Source organism: Onychomys torridus, chromosome 21 (assembly GCF_903995425.1).
Source record: "Onychomys torridus chromosome 21, mOncTor1.1, whole genome shotgun sequence".
In the NCBI taxonomy this organism is placed as follows: Eukaryota; Metazoa; Chordata; class Mammalia; order Rodentia; family Cricetidae; genus Onychomys; species Onychomys torridus.
The window spans coordinates 6,343,064-6,348,370 of record NC_050463.1 but is presented as its reverse complement, the minus strand read 5'-3'; positions in this window follow the sequence as shown (position 1 = coordinate 6,348,370).

Below are 5,307 nucleotides of genomic sequence, written 5' to 3'. Positions count from 1 at the left end.
AGATTGAGTCCCTTCGGATACCCCAGAGTCTGGCCCAGGTGAGTGAGGGCGTGGTCTCTGGTAGATTCAGGGGTCCCTACTGATCCGGGTGGGGTCGTCAGCCCTCAGGGAGAACCCGAGGATCCATCTAAGAGAGTCTGCAGCGGGGCGGGGGGCGCGGAAGAAGTCTCCAAGTGAGTGGCTGCGCGTCATGCGTGTCCGGGTACCCGGGTGTGCCTTGGGTGGCCCTCGCGCAGCTCCCAGCGTGTTTCCTGCTCTCTGCGGAAACACTCTTGGCTTCCACTTTCGTGTACGCCATCGCAAATCCGGATCTGCCCCTCCCTGGCTGGCTGGCTGGCTCCAAACCCTTCCTAAAGTCGCTTGTGGTCACTGGTTTAAAATGGGTGCGCCCCTTACTGTGAAGTCTTCCTTCCTGGTCTCCTTGCCTTTCTCTCTGGTCCGCCCTCGCTTGCATCAGCATCTTGGTCCTGTGAAAACGTCAAAAAGCAGCCTGTCTAACCATCTCACCCTCACCCCACTACACCACACCACCCGGGCATCCCAAAGCTCTGCCTTGCTGCCTCAGCCTGAACCTAGGTCTCAACTCCCAGGTCCTTACCTCTTGGAAAGGGCCTTTTGTTCTTAAAGAACAGCAGCCCCTGATGGCCCAGCTGATAAAAGGCGCTTATCCCTGAAGCCTCCTAGCCTGAGTTCCTTCCTGGAACTCTCATGAAGACAGAACGTGTCCACTGACCTCCACCCTCGAATCTTGGCACTCCCGCACACAATAAAATTTAAATTAAAAAAGAGTCCTGCCCCTCTATCCTTCCTTACAGAAATCTTTCTGTTTCACTACTTCGTTCATCTGTTGGTTGTTGGTTGTAGCTGAGGATGGGGTAATTGGGGGTCCAGGGTCTATCTAGGACAGGTTGGTACCCAGTAGGTCGGTTTTTGTTTTTGTTTTTGTTTTTTTTAAGATTTACTTATTTATTATGTATACATAAGAGGGCACCAGCTCTCATTACAGATGGTTGTGAGCCTCCATGTGGGTGCTGGTAATTGAACTCAGGACCTCTGGAAGAGCAGTCGGTGCTCTTTAACCTCTGAGCCATCTCTCCAGCCCCCCAGTAGGTCTTAAATCACTCTATCAGCCAGGGTCGAAGGTGAGACCCCCAGAACCCCAACTCCACCTGCGTCTGTGAGGTGTCTGCTGGCGACTGCACCCCTGAACATGTGTGCCGCTGTACAGAGACACACGAGACCCACAGACCTTACTCAAGTTTTCCTGGCCCCTTCTCTGGTTCCCCTCCCCTGCCCAAATGAATTATCCTCCAAAAGACCCAGAGGACAGCTTCCTTGACCTGGGGCTGACTTGTCCCCTCCTTGAGCTCCCAAACTTGAACCAGAGCTTGGTCCTGCTCGCCCCTCATTCCCGCCGAAGGTTGCTGGAGAAACCGGAATTTGTGAGTCCTGAAGTTCACAACCATAGCCGCGGGCCCCACCAGGAGACAAACAGGAAGTGTGCACGTTCCAGAGCACACCTGATTTCAGGTGCGCAGTGCCTGTGGCAGCTCCTCCCCGCCCCGGGGAGCCCCAGGTTCAGCTGGCGCTGAAGTTGAGGACGCCCCGCCCTCCTTCCAGGAAGCAGTGACTCAGGAGGCAGGAATCTTGTGCATCCCTCTCCACAGCCCTCAGCCACTTCTAGACTACCAGATTCTGGAGACAGGTAGACAGAACAGACACACAGATACAAAGATTCAATCGTTCAACTCATTGGATGGATGGATGGATGGATGGATGGAATGCATGGATGGATGCATGGATGGATAGACAGACAGACAGACAGACAGATAGATAGATAGATAGATAGATAGATAGACAGAAAAGTAGCCAGCCCTCCTTCTCACCCAAGGTTATTTTTCTAACCGATATTTGATACACAAGCTGGGACCTGTGGAATAATGTCTGAGATCTAAAATCTCGGCTCTAAAACTAACAAAAAAGCTGAGTTTCCAAATACAAGGAGAAACTCAAAATGTAAAATCGCCATTTGCAGATCAGTCTCCAAGACTGACTGTTAAACCACGGTGAATGCGGGAACTGGGCAGGAGGGTGGGGCTGCTGGTCAGTAGTAGAGAGCTCAATTAGCTTACATGAAACCCTAGGTTCCATCCACAGCACAGCACCAAATAAACCCAGCCTAGGGGTTCAGGCCTATCACCCCAACACTGGGCAGCTGAAGACAAAAGGATCAGGAGTTCAAAGTCATCCTGGGCTATATATATAGTGAGTTCCAGGCCAGCCTGGGCTACATGTGACCATCAAAACAAACAAACATTGTGTCCTGTTGGAGAGTGATATATATGTGACATACTGCACCTTGGCCAGGAAGCCCACATATGTTCAGTTGTCAGTGTGAGATGACTCTAACTTTATTATTTGATTTTAATTTTACTGTTTGGAATTTTTTTTCAGATTAGATCTCACTCTGTAGCCCAAGCTAGCCTTGACTCATGACCCTCCTATATCAGCCTCCAAAGTGCTGAGTTTATAGACATATGCAGCTGTACCCAAATTAAATAATGGTAACTGAAGTAAACAAGCTACTATGGCCATTTATGTATGTATTTGTTATTTCTATATATACATTGTTTTCCTTATGTGTGTGTGTCAGCCCACAGTGGGTGGTGCCACCCCTACACAAGTGGACCTGGCTATATAAGAAGTCAGTGAGCAACCAGTAACCAGTGTTCCTATGTGGTTTCTGCTTCAGTTAATATATATATAGTATGCGTATGAGAGAAAGAGAAAGTTGGTGTGTGTCTGTATGTGTGTGTCTGTGTGTCTGAATGTGTGCCACATGGGGGGTGTGGATGTGTGTGTCCTCTGTGTCTGTGTCTGTGTGTCTGTTGTCTGTATGTAAGTGTCTGTGTGTCTGAATGTGTGCCACCTAGGGGTGGGGATGTGGATGTGTGTGGATGTCTGAAGAAGTTGTGGAATCCCCTGAGCTGAGGTTACAAGCTGTTGTGGGGTTGCAATGTGGATGCTGGGATCTGTATCAGGTCGCTCTGTAAAAATGACTCTGCACTCTTGACTGCTGGCCCTCTCTCCCACCCTCTGCTGCATTCCTGCCTTGACTTCCCTCGGGGATGGAGTGTGACCCAGAAGTGTAACCCAAGTCAATCCTCTCCTCCCTGAGCTGCTTGTGATCAGTGTTTCCTTACGACAACAGAATAGCAGACTCGAGCAAATGTAGATCATTTTGTTCTATGTAATATATATCTAACGTATAAATAAGTGTACTCATTTATATACAGAAATTTCCTCATCTGAGCTGGAAGCTGTAGCTAAGTAATAGAATTCATGCTTCTCTTGAGCAGAACCCTGGGTCAACCCCCAGTGTGAAATGAGGCCTACACTATTAATCCTGAGATATTTAAGGCTGGGAGGTAGCTCAGTGTCTGTACCTGCTGGGCACCTAGGACAGGTTAAAACCCCAGCCCACACACACACACCACACACACACACACCACACCACACATTAGCTGTGCATACTGGCACACACCTTTAATCCCAACACTCAGGAGGCAGAAGCAGGCAGATTCTGTAATTTCCAGGCTAGTCGAATGCATAGCCAGTTCCAGGCCAGCCAGGGCTGCACAGTGTGTACATGCATGCAAATATGGCTGTGAATTACTTTTCTAATTTAATATTGTGCTCATATTATATGTGTATGTATGTATGTATGTGTGGATGGATGGATGGATGGATGGATGGATGGATGGATGTGTTCATTTATAATGGCATTTGAGCTATGATACAATGTGGACTCTACACAAAAACCCAGTATAGAATCAGACTAGATGTCCATCAACACATGGATGGGAAAGATATGTGACTCAGCAATCAAGAAGTGGAGGCAAGAGTTTAGGGCCAGCTGGGCTATATGATATCCAAAGGAAAAAAATTGGAGAGGAATAAAGGGTGTGTGTGTGTGTGTGTGTGTGTGTGTGTGTGTGTGTGTTATACAGCTATAAAGAAAAAATATGCAGGAAAATAGATGGAACTGGAAATTGTCCTCTTCATTAAAATAAACCAGACCCAGAAAAACAAATACTGTTTTCTCTCACATGTAAAATACATATAATCAAGTAGTTATATGTACACACAGACACATATATGACATGAAAGTAAAAGGCAAACTATTTAGAAGTGAAGCAGAACCAACACCATGGGGTTGCAGACAGAAGAGGGTAATGGGGAGCTGGAGGTCAGCTTCCTCGGGAAAGAGTGCTTGCACAAGTGTCCCCTGCCCCAAGGAAAATGCTGACTGTGGCCACACATTGCAGTAAGTCCAGCTGTGGACGGCAGAGACAGGCAGGACTGGGGAGCTTGGGAGCCTAGCCAAAATGGCAATCTTCCAGTTCACTAGGAACCCCCCATCAAGGAATATGGGAAAGAACAATAGCCACCCAACATCCTCTGGCCTCAGCACACGCCTGAGGGTGCAAACACCTGTACACACACACACACGTGCACACACCACACACACACACATGTGCACCCACCAAATGTGCATAATTATTTGAACAATAGAGAGGAGATGGGGTGAGTATGGGGGAATGTATTATAAAGGCATGAAGATGTCATGGTGAAATTCACTGTTCTGTGTGCTGAGTGTGTGCTTGTTCTGGCTTTATTCCTGTTGTTCTCTGTTGCTGGGATAAGACACTGACCAAAAGTGGCTTAGGAGCAGCCAGGGCTTTACAGCGGCTGCCAGGTCACAGTCCATCCCTGAGGGGAGTCAGGGCAAGAAACAAGCAGGAGCTTGTGGCAAAAAGATGGAGGAACACGTTTGCTGGCTCGCACACAGACCCATGCTAGCTAGCATCCTCATGGAGCCCAGCGCCACCTTCCCAGGGATGAAGTGTGCCACCCCAGGGGGCTGCGCCCTTCCACACAATTAACAATGAGGACAATCTCCGACACATAAGTCTGATCATGACAAACCCTCACCCTTCCAAGGTGACTCTATGATGTGTAAAGTTGACAGTTAAAACCAACTAGAGCAAAGCTAGAATGAATGAATGAATGAATGAATGAATGAATGAATGAATGGGACTGCCACTTTCAAAAACTAAGATAAGGATGAAAGGAGAAGACCCAGCCCTTCAGTGTGCAGGACTTATTGCTCCCATCTTGCAGATGTGAAAGACTGAGGCAGGGCGAATGTGCAGAGCTCAGCCTGATGCCTCTCACCAAGAACTCCATGCAGGTGCCACAGGATAAGACGACCTTGCCTGCCAGCCTTGGTACCACGGTCAGCTG